Source organism: Urocampus carinirostris, chromosome 12 (assembly GCF_059441175.1).
Source record: "Urocampus carinirostris isolate Australia breed hairy pipefish chromosome 12, RoL_Ucar_1.0, whole genome shotgun sequence".
NCBI lineage: Eukaryota > Metazoa > Chordata > Actinopteri > Syngnathiformes > Syngnathidae > Urocampus > Urocampus carinirostris.
Genome location: NC_142360.1, coordinates 7,269,345 through 7,286,906, shown reverse-complemented (window position 1 = coordinate 7,286,906; position 17,562 = coordinate 7,269,345). Strand labels below are relative to the sequence as shown.

The window sequence follows — 17,562 nt, the reverse complement described above, 5'->3', positions numbered from 1 at the left end:
CTCGCTCTCATTCACACCTAGGGACAATTTGGACCGGCCAATTCACCTGAAATGCATGTCTTTGGAATGTGGGAGGAAACCGCAGTGCCCGGAGGAAACCCACTCAAGCACGGGGAGAACATACAAACTCCGCAAGGGAAGTCCGGTAGCTGGATTTGAACCCACACAGGAGGTTCCCAAGACCTTAGAACTGTGCCGCACGCGCGCTAACTAGTGCGCCGCCGTGCTGCCCTGGTGAAATTGTGAATGTGTTTAATTGCTGTTAAAAGTGTTGATAAAAATTCTTCAAACCTCTTATTGTTAGAATATGATATAATGAAATTGTGAATGTGTTTAATGGCTGTTAAAAGTGTCAATAAAATTGTTCTAACCAAAAAAACTTGTGAAATATGTTTCCGGTATGTATGGTTTTGCTAGTCTACGATGATGAGATGCAATATTCTGTCAAGTCAAGTCAAGTCATTTTTATTTGTATAGCCCTAAATCACGAAGAGTCTCAAAGGGCTTCACAGATTACTACACTATATTACACAGACTATTTTTCAGCCGACGAGAAGAGTAGGTTATTCATATGCTACGGAGTAGAAGTGAGTTTTAAGTTTAGATTTAAACATTTCCACTGAGGTTGCAGATCGGATCTCAGGGGGAAGAGCATTCCACAGCACCGGTGCCCGGATGGAGAACGCTCTCGAACCAGCAGAACACTTCTTTGCTCTTGGGATCACCAGAAGACCGGCACTCTCCGATCGTAGGCTTCGGACCGGGACATAGGGGCAAATCAGATCTGAAAGATAAGAGTGAGCAAGTCTATGTATGATTTTGTATAATACTAAGAGAACCTTGAAATCACATCTAAAGCTAACTGGGAGCCAATGCAGGTTAGCCAAAATCGGTGTTATGTGATCGTACTTTTTTGTCCTAGTTAAAAGCCTCCTTAGCGGGAAGTTGACTTTGGGAAATGAACTCTTCATTCGCTCACAGTCTTTAATGACTGTTTGATGCTTCATTGAGGATAGATAGATAGATAGATAGATAGATAGATAGATAGATAGATAGATAGATAGATACTTTATTCATCCCCGCAGGGAAATTCACATTGAATTGAGGAGTCTCATTTCATCAGCCATACGAAGTTTTCTTCGTCGAGCCTATGGAGTTGGTCTGTATAGACTTTTGGACTGGTGAGCAAGAGAACAAGTCTGTAGATGTCCTGGTCGTAACTGATCATTTCTCCAAGATGGCGCACGCCTTCCCTTGCAGGAATCAAACTGCCAAACAAGTTGCTCGCCCTCTTTGGCAGGATCACATAGGCACAATTCTTGTTTCTTGCTCAAGCTTTGTTACTCAAACTGAAAGTGCATCTCTAAACAAGAATCATCATCGTCATAAATCTGCACCTTGAGACCTTGCGCCAGCCCCCCCCTGGGCCCCCAGCACTAGAGAAACATACAAAAAACAATGCAAACAGGAAGAAAGGTTGGCCTCACTTCATAAAAGGGGCAGGGCTCCAACTCAGACTGACGTCACGCCGTCAGTTGTAGATGGCTGGGTCACTGGGTGGCTCGGCGAAGAGGGCTGGTTTTCTATTTACCACATAAAGGGAGGTGGTGAGTGCATGTATTATATATGTATGTGTCTATATAGTGTGTGTGTGTGTGTGTGTGTGTGTGTGTGTGTGTGTGTGTGTGTGTGTGTGTGTGTGTGTGTGTGTGTGTGTGTGTGTGTGTGTGTGTGTGTGTGTGTGTGTGTGTGTGTGTGTGTGAGAAGAGTAGCGTGCAAAAGTATTGGCCCACTGCTCACGTTTAATCTTTTTGCATATTTCTCTTTAACATTGACAAATATTCTCCCAAAAGATGTAATAGTGTATTGATTCCATAGGAGAGCAGCAGTTGAACATTCAATTGCATTTTCACTTCAGAAATAATCCTAACTTTGGCCTGGTTTCAATTAACTATTTTTTTGTGTCATGAGGAATTTCATTCTTATGGAAACAGCGCATCAGTGTCATGTAATGGCCTAGGGTACTTTTTAGTACCCCCTATTTTTATGTGAGCGCAGATGCCATAGTGTGAGCAGACAAAGACTTTTGTTCACTACTCCGTGTGTGCAAGTGGTTGTAGCTAGTGCAGGTAATTGTCCACGGAGGCAAAGGCGCAAGAGCCGCTGCCGCTTCGCGCCATAATGGCGAGGCACTAGGCGGCCTGGCCCACCGCCTGGGCCAAGGGAGGCTGCTTGGGCAGGTTGTGCGTTTCGAGTATTGCACTATTGAGGGTGGAGCACACTGGCTCTCTCTGGGTGGAGTCCAGCTAATAGCCCACTGGGCTGCTCCAGGGGTTTGAGTACGCCAGCAGACTGAAGGAGCACCTTCTTGTTAGCAGAGTTCTTTCCACACTCCATCCGGAGATGCTCGCTCATACTTTGCAGCTCCCGGCCGAAGTGGATCATCCTCTCGATGGCGGCCTGGCTTCCGCCTCAAAGTTGCCGCTTTGCTTGCGCCGATTCCACCTCCATGTCGGCGTCGTCCGTCTCATTGACGTGTTTGGAGGACGACTCAGTCATGCTGTTGCTGAAGTGCTCCACCTCCATGTCCACATCGCTGCTTCCTGCAAGCCTGGCTGCGGCTTCCGTTCAGGCTAACGTCCGCCGGGATGCAGGGTTTATGACTGTGAGTGGTGGAGCCATGGCTCTTACCTGACGTCACGCCATTACAGCAGTTGCTATCCACACCTGTCAGGTAGGACTGTGAGCTGCTTGCTTTGTGGGCGGGGCTAGCAAAGGGACGGGGAGTCCAATGAATATAATTAGAGTAGTTGATTTAAATGTCAAGAGAAATCCTTATGTCAACAACTTTAGGTGTTTCCTTGTGTCTTACAAATTTTAGACCTACATAATTAATGTCCCTCCACTGGAATGTGATGATCAACTCACCTCAATTATTGTGTCGATTAATAAAATATTCAGAATGTATTATGCAATTGCATTACTCCCAACTATGCATTGTAGTGTCTCTATAAATGTTTGTAGTCTTTATGTAAACACACATTCGAATAAGTATAACCAAATACAAATGTGGTGGAACTAATGCAGAATATTAATTATAACAATGTTACTAAAAATGACAATGTTAATTATTTGCTTAAACCATTGATGTGCTTTGTCATTCAGACCCCATTTTCTTCCTTTCTGAACTTTGACAATTTTGTTTATTTTTGTACCTGAATTTGAACAAGTGAATATATAATGAAATTGTGAATATGTTTGATTGCTAATAAGATTTTCGAGAAGGTTTGTTCAAACCTCACTTTGTGTTTGCTGTTAAAAACGTAATATTGGAATATAATATTGTGAATGTGCTTAATTGCTGTTGAGATTGTCATGATTGTTTTCTGTTTTTAGTGTCAATAAATTTGTTCAAACCCAAAAAAAAAAATTTTAGACATTGTTAGAGTAATCCTGTAATTTGTTCCAAAGGTTCACTCCACATACAGACACACGCATTATTTTCTTGGTGGTACTCAATGGTTGGATTTGAGGTTACTACATCACCTCAAGTTATAGCTTCCTCCTTTTTGTGTGAATACATTTTGGATCTTCCTTAGCAGTCCATCTTTTTTCACTTTAAATAGTATTTGTGAAGTGTAAAACTCCACTCGATTAAACCGTCGTAATGATTTGGATCGCTGAAATAGAATATTGGTGTGATCGCGGGACTTTGGCCTGGACAGACCTACCGACACTAACAAAGATGTTAAAAATGTCAGGAAAAATGTTAAAACGTCACATTGCCAGACATAACGAAACTGTGAATATGCTTGATTGCTGTTAAGATTGTCGAGAAGGGTTGTTCAAACCTCACATTGTTTGTTTGCTGTTATTAGTGTCAATACATTTGTTCAAACCACAGTATCCTGCCTTGTGTGTAAAATTTATTGCACGTTTTTGGAGTATAAAAAGGGAATGCTATTTTCATTTTGTTTGGAAAATTCCCCCTTAGAAATGATTGATTTACATATGAAGGTTAATGGTTTCACAATGTTATGTATAATCTGTTTAACGAATACCAAATCCATGACAAAGCAATCAGTAGATTTTTTATTTTTACAATTGTTTACCCAGTCTATAATCTGTGATTCTGTTACTCCGGACAGCAAAATAGTCTTCGAGTTGATTTTTTTCAATTACTCAAATTTTCTACTACTTGTGTTTTTTTGTTTTGTTGTAAACACACTTTTAATATATATATATATATATATATATATATATATATATATATATATATATATATATATATATATATATATATATATATATATATATATATATATAATTTGGTTTGAACAAATTTATTGACACTAATAACAGAAAAACAATCATGACAATCTCAACAGCAATTAAGCACATTCACAATATTATATTTCAATATGACTTTTTTAACAGCAAGCACAATGTGAGTTACGTCTGGGCTCTTAAACATGGCAAAAAAATCACCCGACTTTTCCAGGGGAGTAGTTCTTGACGTCTTTACGTGATTACTGACACTCTACCCACAATTCTTTGCGTCAAGTCTTTGTTTTAAGACTGAAACCCCAACATCAAGAACACACGAATGCTTTAACACGCAAGTGTTTAAGTCAAAGTGTACTATAATGGTCTGTTTTTCTATCCCGATTGGATTTTACCTACCGGGAGCTTCTGTTAGAAACGTAACGTGAGATTATTAATAGTCAGTTTCTCATTTCTTATTCAGTTACTCTTGTTTCTCTTCATTTCGAATAAATCTTTCGCCTTTTACTAAAGATTTCCGTGGGGAGGAACAACAAGAGTCTTAAACAATTTTTTGATGCTCCACGTAAGTGGGGCTTTCTCTATTGTTAATATATAATGATTTGTATTGCTCTGTAGCCACTCTGCTCATACTTGCCCATTGACCCTTTGAATATATTCGTTACTCAAAGTGTGGAGAGTTATTGTAAATGTCCACGCGTTTATATTTGAGCAGTTCCCATTCCAAGGCAGTCCCGTTAATAGTCCGTTTACGGAATCGTCTGATAATTCACACGATTATAACATAATTCTTGTAGCGCTTCATTGAGGAAGATTGGGCAGAAGAAAGTAAGGTGTAACTGTAATGTAAATGAATGGTGTGAAACGTTTGCTACACATCGACCTGATCTTGCAGTACCTCCAGGAAGGGTGCACCCCCTCAAATTGTTAAAATATGTCTTAGATTGTCGACATGTTTCGTGGCCATTTTCCTTCGAGGTTGTCTTTTCATTTCAATTGGATTGTGAAATTGTGGTGTGGAATCCGCTGCATGCCTTGCCCGTTTAGAATAGGGGAGTATCCAATTCCAACAACATTTACTGTAATGTGCAGTGATGTCCAATAGGTGCCATTGTTCCATTGTATCACGAACGGGCTGTCAATGTTTAGTATGAGAGGGTAAGTGAATATCTCGCTTGTGCCATGAAAAGCATTGATTTGAATGTGGTATGTCTTGAAGTTGTGTGCTGAATGAATGTTTTCATTGTGTGTTTAGTTTTGATGGATGAATGGGGTTTTCTCTACGTGTCGCTATTGCATTATGGGAAACCGCTGAAGACCCAAAGCCTAAATACTAACTTATATGCGTAATTTGTTCGTTTGCTGGCTTTTCCCACGCTGCTCTTAGCTTTCACATGCGCGCTGGAGTGAGCCGGAGCTACGCTGTGGGAGTCCCGGCAGCAACGGCCTGGGTTGTGGAACCCAGAAGGGAGAGGACCCACGCAGAAGGGAAAGGACCCACACAGAGGACTGGAAGAATGCTGCTTGGGAGGGTGGGATGGCAGAGCTATGCCCTTGCACAATAGTATTGCCTTTTACACGCTGGTTAACTACTGTTAAAAGAAAATAACTCTGAAATTGTTTAATTGATGTTGAAAATGTCAGGAAAAAATGTTAAAACGTCATGTCGTCACGTCATATTGTCAAATATAAAAAAATTGTGAATATGCTTGATGGCTGTGTTTTGCTGCTGTTGGTGTCAGTGGATTTGTTCAGACCGAGGACAATCGACTTTAGCCTGGACGGATCTATTGACACTAACAAAGATGTTATATAATGAAATTGTGAATATGTTTGATTTTCGAGAAGGTTTGTTCAAACCTCACTTTGTGTTTGCTGTTAAAAACGTAATATTGGAATATAATATTGTGAATGTGCTTAATTGCTGTTGAGATTGTCATGATTGTTTTCTGTTTTTAGTGTCAATAAATTTGTTCAAACCAAAAAAAAATCCGAGTGTTGTATGTCATCTGTGTAACGCCACCGTAGCTGCAGGGGGCGTGCTCGTGTGATATATTGCTGCCGTGGCCGTGTACAACTCATACTTACCTGGCAGGGGAGATACCATGATCATGAAGGTGGTTCACCCAGGGTGAGGCTCAGCCATTGCACTCCGGCTGAGCTGACCTCTGCGAATTCCCCAAATGTGGGAATCTCGACTGCATAATTTCTGGTAGTGGGGGACTGCGTTCGCGCTCTCCCCTGATCATCATGTCAAATTAAATTTTAAATACGTTCGCCGTCCACCTTCGTCTTTCGCTATCTATCGCAATCATTGTCAATGCTGCGGTCTATCATGAATTTTCCATCCCATCTATTACGCAGCATCATCCTCAGACGGAAGAGCGGTTTTAGCGACAGACTGCTGTCACTGTCTTGTAGAGGTAAGATCGGGCCCAAAAAAAGCACCCGAGCCCGACGCAGGCCCGAGGGGTATTAAACCCGACCCGGACCGAGCCCGACTAATTAACTGGATTTGCTGGCCCGGCCCGAGGGGGCCCGAAATTACATATTTTATTTATAAGGAGGGGTGATTTATGATAACAAATTAAACTCTGCCTTTTGTTACAACATCTAGGCATAAGTTAAATAAAACTGTATAAACATTTACATCTTTTATATTTCTGTGTCTGCACTGCAGATGTTACATTAAGCGACAATCTGTCATTGACGTTTTTTTTTTTTTTTGAGGTAGCGAAAACATTTAAGGGCGTCCGTCATTTTGACGACTTGATCATTGGGCCATAATCCACAGCAGTAGTAGTACGTCCTTAAGATTTTAGCGCGGCACTATCATTGAGGGGGTGTTGACGTGTTGTGCCCTTTTCCGACTCCTATGCAAATCCCCCCCCCCCCCCAGATCGTATTCTATATAAAACGCTTATTAAAACAATAAAGCGAGCTAATTATAATAATTGGGAGATCCTAGTCTATATAACGCGTTTATTTAAACAATAAAGCGTGATTTTATTCTGCAAATTGCGTTTTTTAACGCGGATGAAAATGTCATGTACACTTCCGACAAAAGCGATCGTATTCTATATAAAACGCTTATTAAAACTCTTACCAGAGTGCGTTTTCCTCGTCAGTTCTCCTCTCTTGAGTTTATCTTTAACTTCTTGTTGGCCCGACTCCATATCGGGGATACCAGGCCAAAATCACGCGAATTTGCGGAGGGGAAGATTATTAAGAGGACAGCATTCACGTCACGTCACGTGCACAGAGCATGCTCTGGCTCCGTTAAAAGCAATTACAGCTCCTTCTCCGTTTTATCCAAATTATTTATTTTATAACAAGTATTCCTTGGTCTAGTATCCATACATAGTTTAAGTATATATTTTTAATGAACATATATTTATAATTATTAATTAATTTAAAAAAAAAAAAAAAAAAAAAAAAAAAAAGCAGGACCGAACCCGACCCGACCCGACCGTATGACTGACATTTCAGGCCCGACCCGGCCCGAAATTGCCTCGGGTTCGGGTTCGGGTTCGGGCTCGGGCCATGAATCTTAGCTCTACTGTCTTGTACCACGGACAGACTGAAGAGATATTTTGGTATATTCCTGGACGCTGGCTATTTCAGCTGAAAATGAAAATCTCCATTCTGATCCCTGTGTATTGAGTGTTGGCGTGTCAAATGATTTCTTGTATATATCATGTTTATGGTTTATATTGGCTGAATAAATAAATACAATACAATACAAAAACAGTGTTGAATCACTATTTACCACTTACTTTGTTATCATTGACATATATTGGCCCTTAATTTATGTGTGTGTGTGTTAGTATTAGAGGTAAGATCTGAATGTTAAAGTAATGCTTGAATACATCTGCCGTTTCCCTTCGACTGTTTTTATCCGCTACCTGTTGCTTTTCTGACAGATGTACATCGTCGTCTTTGTGCGCGACTCATAAGACTGCGCCAAAACTTAGCAATGGGCGTACTCCGATCGTCTTGGCGGACCCTCTAGTACTCCCAAATTCAATCCAAGCATCCCCTAATATAATAGTATATAAATTCCAATTTATGGGTTGTATAAAGCGAATCGGAAAGAAATATTTTTTGCATTACCATCTAGCTAACATTTGACCTTTTTTGCTAGTTATTAAGCCAAAATTTAACCTCCAATTTAGCTAGCCAGCTAGCTTTGTTCGATCTTTCTATTGGCGTATTAGAGGGCTTTTAGCTTTCAGTTTTTACCTCTATGCTTTCAGTTTTTACCTGTATGCAACAGCTCAGGAGGTCAGGCGCTCGTCTGGGAACCAAGAGGTCGCAGGTTTGATAACCGGCTCCTCTGGGTTATATGTTGAAATGTCCTTGGGCAAGACACTGAACCCCTAATTAATGCCTTGCATGACTGACGGTGTGTGCTGTTTAATGTGTACATGGATGGTGTGGTAAGAGAGGTGAATGCAAGAGTAGAGAGTTGTAGAGATAATCGATAACAATGGAATGGTGTGGTAGGTAAGTCAATTGTTGTTTGCAGTTGGCTGATTCTGAGGAAATTCTGAGATGGTTGGTAATGGAGTTTGGAAGAGTATGTGATAGGCGTAACTTATGCGTGAATGTTGGGAAGAGTAAGGTGAGGAAGTGTTCACGTGATGGAGTGGGCATGGCGTTAGAAATAAGGTTGTATGGACAGGTGCTGGGAGAAGTTGAAAGCTTTATGTACTTGGGTTGTGATGTGGCTGCAGTTGGTGGAATGGAGTGCAAGGTATTGCACAGAGTGAATCAAGGAAGCAAGGTTCCTTTGTGCTCTGAGGAGAGTGATGAGCAACAAGAGTATGAGTATGGATTATGGTTAAAAGGGGACTGCATGAGAGTCTGTTTGTGCCGACTGTGTCGTATGGTGCAGAGACTTGGAGCCTGAACGCAGCTTTGAGAAGAAAATTAAATGTTTTTGAGATGAAGTGTTTGAGGAGTATGTTAGGAGTGACAAGGATTCCGCCACTACACAACATAATCAATAATTTTTTTTGCGTGCCCGAAGGCTTACAAAGTTCAACTATGTCAGGGATGTCAAACTCAATTGCACAAGGGGCCAAAATTCAAAACACACTTAAGGTCGTGGGCCAACCAGGATAAACATTTATTGAGTACATTTAAACTGAATGTTTTTGTAACATAAATATGAATAAAAACAGACAAGAATATTAAATCACTTATACAGTATTTATTATTTTGCTCCAAATAAAAATAGCTTGTTAAATTATACAACTTAGAACTTAACTTAAACAACTTAACATTAAAATAACTTTCAAATTCCTTTGCTCCTATGTCAATGTATGTATTAAAAACAACTTAAATATCCCAAAAGATTTTGCTCTCCTTAGTATATCTCCTGTCAAAAGTAGAAATATGAAAATGCTACAAAACCTGGAAATATACATAAAACATGTATTTTTCAGAAATAACTAATCTAATCATTCCGCTTTCTTTGCTCTTATGACTCTGATTTGATCATTTGCTCTGACTGAGCTGGACAGTTTTTGGTTTGAACAATTTTATTGACACTATTAACAGCAAATAAACAATGTGAGGTTTGAACAATTTTTCTCGACAATTTTAACAGCAATTAAGCATATTCACAATTTCGTTATATCTGACAATATGACGTTTTAACATTTTTTTCCGGCATTTTTAACAGCAATTAAACATACAATTTCAATATATCATATCCCAACAATATAAGTTTTTAGTTCTTTGTAGTATTGTGTTTTCAGCGCGGCGGAAAGGGTGTAGTATATATATATAGTATTTAGCAGGGGTCGGGAACCTTTTGGACTCAAAGAGCCATAAAAGCAAAATATATTACCGGTAATTTCATTTTGGGAAAGAGCCACACCATATATTATAAGACAAATTTACTAAATTGCTAAACCCGCACCCCAGACAAAAGCTTAGTCTTCAGCACATTTATTTTTGATGATTTGATCAAAATGATAAAAAGAGAATAATGCCAGAGCCCGTGTCCCAAAATCAACAAACATACCACTTTAAACTTGTCTCTTTCTTGCAATTACTCAAGATCGATTGAATTAATTTTGACCCTTTTTTCATACATGGTTTCAAAACCATATGCAAGCATTTATTTTGTAAAATCATCACAACATTCTGAGAACAGGTAGCCTGATGTGCTTACCTTTGGTGCTTGCACTTTTTGCACCCATCCCTCCCACTCACCCAATCAAATAACTTTAAGTTCTTTTCCGGTGTTTTGGCGTATTTACAATTTGTTCAGTGGATTCATTATAAGGTATCTGAACACTGAACACAGATTATATATTGAGCTTTTATATAAAGGATTCTTTAGCGTTGTACAGCCAAAACGAGTTTTTTTTTGGTGTGGCACCTTGACTGTAAATCGTAGTGAAAACGTGCCCTATATATTCTGAAAGGTTAATTCACCACAATTCAGATTTGGTTTGGCTTTGCGTGTATCTTTTTGGACTGTGTACTTTGAAGGACTTCAACGAAGGCCGGCTGTGATTTTTGGACTGTGTACTTCAATGAAGGCTGTGATTTTTGGACTGTGTACTTCAATGTGACATTTTGGACTGTGTACTTTTATGAAGGAGGATTGAGAACTTTGGCTTGTGGCTCTGGTATCAATCTGTTGTAAGAGGTATATTGCGTTCCTATTAGCAAAGTAAAGCAGCCGAGTCCTGCCAAATGTCAAGGCTGGATTTTTCGAACAGGTTTGTTGGAAAGTGTCTGAAATTTAAACCGGAGGAGATATATTGCATTATAACCCTGCCTTTTGGCAAGGGCTTTGATGTAAGTTTTGTAACGGCGGCTCTTTTGCAAGAGGGATCGATTTGAGGGGGTAAGGCCCCAGTTTTCTGGATTTATGGTGGAGAAGCTGACTGATAATGCTAGCAAGATAGTCATTGTCAGAATGTTTAATGAAGTGGTGAATGCAGATGACATCTGTTTTTGGTTGACCAGATACTTCTCGATAAAAGGCCAGGCTATGAAGGTGAAGGATGAGAACGGCATTTGGAATTGTACCAGGAGGATACCCATCCAACAATGGCAAGACCCTCAGGGCTTTCAGGTACTGAAACACCCCCCGGCGATGATAGTCCTGGGGGAAAACCGTGGCTTTATCCACTATCAAGGACAACCAAAACTCTGCTGCAAATGTGGTGAGCATGGGCATCTGGCTGAGGTATGTGATCGAATTATTTGTGGAAAGTGCAGGACAGTTGGACATTATTTTTTAGGAGTGTACCAATAGCAGAAAATGCAACCTCTCTGGAGAAACAAACTACCTGTATAGGAACTGCCTGAAATCGTTTGCTAACAAGTTGAAAGCTAGGAAGGCAGTTAACAAAGACAATAAAGACAATGAAATGATTACAGACAACATAGACAATTGAATGAATAAATGTAACAAAGACAATGAAATGAATAAAGATAACAAAGACAATGAAATGAATAAAGTTATGGAAATACCCAATGAAAATGAACAAGAAATGCACAAAAAAATGGACAAGACAAACAAATTGAAAATACAGATGTCCCTCCCAAAACCCCTAGTCGGGAAGGACCTGGAGGAGAGGCCAAAGAATCAAATTTGAGTCAGGAAGGACCTGGAGGAGAGGCAAAAAAAATTCAAATTTGAATTTTCATACAATACCTGAATTTAGACAAGACAAACAAATAGAAAAGGCAACTGTCCCTCCCCCTCCCAAAACCCATATTAATCAGGAAGGGTCTGGAAGAGAATCCAAAATATCAAAATAGTTTTTTACTCCAAGATAGGAATTTGAAGAAGACAAACCAATCGAAAAGGCGAATGACTCTCCCAAAATCCATACGGCCACTGGAAAGAGGGGTAAAAATAGGACAAAATTGGGGGTGGTGAAAACACCGGAAACAAAGATAAGAGATTTAGGGGAAAGCTGATTGCTGATAAAAACGCCCACAAGGGAACTGTATGAAGTTGAGCCGGAGGAGGTCGGGGAAGAAAAAAATCTGATCCTTTGTGGGCAGGGAAGTAAGAGACCCTCCAATAGGTCCTCTGGCCCACCCCCTAACCCAGAAAAAGGGGAAGACCTGGAAACACAGAGAGTCAGAGGGTTCCAGAGTTTTCCCCGGTGGGTCTCCAAATGAGGTACCGTTCTTAAGTGGTGCGTTGTGCCCCAATCAGGAATCTGACACATTTGACACTCTCAATGACCACCAGAGAATCGACTCGGATCCCCCGGTTTCGTCTAAGTAGTTTGTATACTTTAACAACACTTATGAACATTACCTTCTCTACTATCAATGTGAGAAGTGTGAGATCAAAGGTTAAAGCTCACAGCGTTTTATCGTTTTTAAAAACCATCAGAACGGATGTGTTTTTACTACAAGAATGCTGCATCCCCTTTTTAAAAAATTTCAAACAGTGGGAAGAGATTTGGCCATATCCGTCATTATGGAATGGCTCAAATGAAAACCGTAACGATGGGGTGGCCATTTTAATAAACAACCCTCAACTTATCATAAAGGGGAGTACCGTATTTTCCGCACTATAAGGCGCACCTAAAAGCCTTTATTTTTTTCAAAAGCTGACCATGCGCCTTATAATACAATGCGCCTTATTTATGGATCAACATTAAGTTTTCCAACTAACTTGCAGCCGCCGACTCGATTTTCCCCCGAACGCCAAGTAGTACGCGGTGGATGGTGGGATTTATTTACCGGCGTTTCATTGGCTAACCAATGTGTCAATCATCAGTTGAATCGATCACTATTGGCTAAAGTTATTCGGAGGTCAAGAGGCGGATCCTTCTTATCATTTACAGACTGCCATTGGCTCAAACGGCAAACAAAGCCTGCAATTGGCCGAAAAAGATGTGTCAATCATCAGTTGAATCGATCACTATTGGCTAAAGTTATTCGGAGGTCAAGAGGCGGATCCTTTTTATAATGTACAGGCTGCCATTGGCTTAAACAGCAAAACAAAGCCTGCAATTGGCCGAAAAAGATGAATGCGTATAGCATGTGGCCGATGGCATAGAGAAAGCATTTTTTTCTATTCTGTATTTGTAAATATTGTATTCTCCTGGATTTACTACCCTCACGGATATAAGAGGACATTGCTTGCACATTATTATGAACACAATGACTTCGGTGAGCTATTCCCGGTTTTATATTGTCTTGTTTCAGACTGAACTCGATGTTTCTGTGATAAGCGGTGCAGATAATGGATGGAATGGAGTGTCTATTTTTAAATTAAACTCAATTCCAAGTGTTTATTGTCGTATGCACAGTAAAGTTGCGAGCGAAAAAGAAAATAGATACGAAGGAATGGTTATCATTTCTTGAATCCCAAGACTTTAACCTTCCGAATGATGGAACGATGCATTTGAGTGACATCTTACGGACACCGCATTCGCACGTGTTCTCGACACGTATTTGCGTCTTTGCAAGCTTTCGGAATGTTAAGGGGGTAATAAGTTGGACTGAACTATCTGACTGTTTTGTCCACGTTCCCATTGTAGCGCCTTATAATCCGGTGCGTCTTATATATGTCAAAAATAGGACCAAAAACTATTTTTTCGGGGTGCGCCCTATAACCCGGTGCGCCTTATAGTGCGGAAAATACGGTACTGTGATGAGAGACGGATGCGCAATTTTAGCAAGACTTTCCTATATAGGGCACGATTTTAACCTCATTAACATATACAGCCATCCTGACAAACACCTCAGGTACGAACTCTTAGAAGACATCCGGTCACATATACTAGGCCATCAACCACTAATCGTGGGGGGAGATTTTAATGGCATCCTAAGTAGAAAGGATAGAAAGGGGACCGATGAGGAGTTTAAAGTAGATAAAACATCCATTTTATTACAGGACATGTGCCGGACATTTAAACTGGAAGGCTGTTTCAAATCCATACATCCAGGATAGGAGGGGTTCACCTGGTTCAGTAGTGACAAAGCCAGAGCCTCTCGAATAGACTACATATTTACAAGGGGTTTAACACTGAGTGATGCCAGATTAATTCCTGTCTTTTTTTTTCAGATCACTTGCTACTGTCCTGCTCTCCTTCAGGTATGACTGTTGAGAGGGGTCTGTGGAAGTTGAACTGCTCCCTGCTGGAGGATGAGGCCTTAGCCGCACAATACAGGGAGCAGTACAAGGACTGGCAGACCCTTCAAGACTCGTATGGTTCACGAGCACAATGGTGGGAGATGACAAAGAAACAAATGCAGATTTTTTTTAAAAAATGCAGGGAAAAGCAAGAAACTTAAAGAGATAAAACGCACGTCGGGACTACAAAGAAGACTCCAATGCTATTTTACCCTAACACAAAAGGGGATGGACTTTAATGATGAAATCAGAGAGATCAAACAAGAACTAAACGCTTTGGCGGAAATAAAGATCAAAGGCATCATACTAAGAAGCAAAGAAAGAATTAGAAGAAGGGGAAAAATGTACGCGCTATTTAAAAAAAAAAAAATGAGCAAAAGTGAGGGGCTCCAAAACGAAAACAGGCTAATAACAAAGGAAAGTAGTGAAATAACCAAATTAGTCGAAGACTACTACAAAAAATTATATGAAAGGAAAGAAACACATGAGAATGAAATGGGGCATGTATTAGATCATATCTCGAGATCAGTGCGTCAAGACCCCTTTTTAGCATCGGACTTTACCTAAGACTAACTGAATGAGTGCATAAAGACTTTTAAAAAAGGCAAATCACCCAGGGAGGACGGGCTCAGCCTCGAATTTTATCGGACTTTTTGGGATATTTTAGCACCGGATCTGATTACTGTTTTTAACGAAATTTCCAGTCGAGACATCATGCCAGACAGTTTCAGAATAGGGATAGTTACTCTATTGCACAAAAAAGGAGACAAAACTGACTTAAAAAACTGGCGACCCATAACGCTTTTAAACGTGGACTGTAAAATCTTCAGCAAGCTTTTAGCAACACGAATGTCTGTAGTCTTAGGATCAGCGACAGTTTCATGCTGCTGCTGATCCGTGACACGATCTGTTATGCGAGAGACAGAAACATGCGACTAGTGGTCCTAAACCCAGACTTTGAGAAAGCCTTTGATCGAGTTTCGCACCAATACCTCTTCAGGGTATGCAAAAATGTGGTTTTCCCCAAAAATACATCAAGAGGGTGGGACTGCTATGTCGAGACATCTACAGCAAATTCATGATTAACGGGAATTTATCGGAAGCAGTAGAGATCAACTGCGGTGTACATCAGGGTTGCCCTTTATCTCCCCTTCTCTATGTTCTTCGTATTGAACCTTTGGCACAAATTTTAAGAATAGATAGATTTGTCGAAGAGATCAATATCCCAGGAAGTGGGGGACAAATTACTAAGTGTGTTTTGTACATGGATAATTTTAATATTTCATGTACTGACCTCTTATCTGTTAGAGGAGCCCTTGACTTGACTGACCTGTTTGGGAGGGCGTCTGGGTCAAGGCTCAATAGAGAAAAGACACAAGCGAAGTTTTATGGACCGTGGACAGAGACATAAAAGGCAGGACTCCCACTGACTGTGTTAAAGACAGACCAGAAAATTCTAGGGATAAAATTCAATGCGAATGGAGGCGGCGAGACCAGCTGGGACGATGTGACAAGGAAAGTTAAGCAAAGACTTGGTTTTTGGAGCCTAAGAAAAGTGACAATAGAGGGGAAGGTCCTAATCATCAAAGCGATCATCCTCCCACTGCTTTTATCAATCAGTTTAGTTTTTAAGCCCAAAAGAAACGTGCTTTTACAACTGGACTGAGCCATCTTTCACTTTATCTAGGGCTCAAAGTGGGAAAGGATAAAAAGAGATACAATGAAAAAGAAAAAGGATTATTGTGCAGGAGTGAGCAACAGTGAGTCCTGTAAGAGGGCTTGCGTTTGGCGAGCTTACAACGGTCTGGAGCAACGTGAATCATCCTGCCCTCCCAAACAGCCCTGTCATGGATGGTGGCTCATGAGGTTCTCTCAGTCAGAGCCGTAATGCACCACCGAGGAATGTCAGCGATTTCGACATGCCCTCGACCTGGCTGTGGCGCCCAGGAGACGGTGAGGCACCTTTTTTGTGACTGCAGCGCTGCCGAGGACCTGTGGGCAATGGCCGGCGACCTAGGAAAATTTCCGGACTTGCCAGCAGGGGAGGTCCCTGACGCACAGTACGTGCTTTGCGGGTTGAGTCGGTCAAAAAGGTCACAGAACGACTTTGTCAAGGACTGGCTCACTCTCGCCGCCATCAAAGACGCCATCTGGACCTCCAGAAACCTGTTGGTAAGGAGGTGCAGGCAGATCCCCCCGTGGCTCCGAATGGCTGCAGATACCATACAATCTGTGAGCGGCAAGCCTAGGACACAGCCATAAGAAAGAATCATCTGCACCCACCCGGAGGATGGAACCGGGGGTCCCGGCAGCAACGGCCTGGTTATTCGGGTGGTTGTGGAAGGTAGAAGTAAGAAGGGTGAGGACCCATCTGAGCATCCCAGGCAGAAGACTGGAGGATGCTGCTTGGGAGGGTGGGATGGAATCCCACTTGAGAAGACAGAGCTATGCCCTTGCACAATAGTATTGGCCTTTACACATTGGTTAACTGCTGTTAAAAGTGTCGATAAAAATTGTTCAAACCTCATATTGTTAGAATATGAAATAATGAAATTGTGAATGTATTTAATTGCTGGTAAAAGTGTCGATAAAAACTCATATTGTTGGGATATGATATGATCAAATTTTGTGTTTAATTGCTGTTAAAAATGTCGGAAAAAATGGTTAAAACGTCATATTGTCAGATATAACGAAATTGTGAATATGTTTAATTGCTGTTAAAATTGTCGAGAAAAGTTGTTCAAACCTCACATTGTTTATTTGCTGTTAATAGTGTCAATAAAATTGTTCAAACCAAAAAAGGATTAATAGTTTAAGTTTTGAACGAGATGGAGAACGGGCCATTAATAACAATAATGTAAAATGGTCTTGCTGGCCGGATATGATCACACGGCGGGCCGGACATGGCCCGCGGGCCGGGAGTTTGACACATGTGAACTATGTGGTCTTTGTGCATTTGGAGTTATGTCTCTAAGATGGTTGTCTGCTGTTATTGGTCCACGTCAGTCGTCTTAAGATGCTGGTCCACCAATGGTACAGTTAAATGCCTTTCTTTTCATTCAATTCAGAATTTTGTGTGCTTTGTAAAGATACAGTACCGTAGTTTTGTACTTGTTTATTAGCTATAGGACCCAAAGGTTGCAGTG

General features: G+C 40.8%; 1 long non-coding RNA gene and 2 other non-coding genes across 3 annotated transcripts; all 3 read left to right on the top strand.

Annotated features, from left to right (window-relative positions):
* Window positions 1–4,747: 4,747 nt before the first annotated feature.
* On the top strand, window positions 4,748–4,861 carry LOC148354779 (U5 spliceosomal RNA). The gene has a single exon (XR_015852327.1). It is a non-coding gene; the product is annotated as a U5 spliceosomal RNA (small nuclear RNA).
* Window positions 4,862–6,364: 1,503 nt separating this feature from the next.
* Window positions 6,365–6,528, top strand: LOC148354778 (U1 spliceosomal RNA). The gene has a single exon (XR_015852359.1). It is a non-coding gene; the product is annotated as a U1 spliceosomal RNA (small nuclear RNA).
* A 4,545-nt stretch (window positions 6,529–11,073) lies between these two features.
* On the top strand, window positions 11,074–16,554 carry LOC148354777 (uncharacterized). The gene is made up of 3 exons (XR_015852175.1): window positions 11,074–11,383; window positions 14,348–14,377; window positions 14,559–16,554. It is a non-coding gene; the product is annotated as an uncharacterized LOC148354777 (long non-coding RNA).
* Window positions 16,555–17,562: the final 1,008 nt, after the last annotated feature.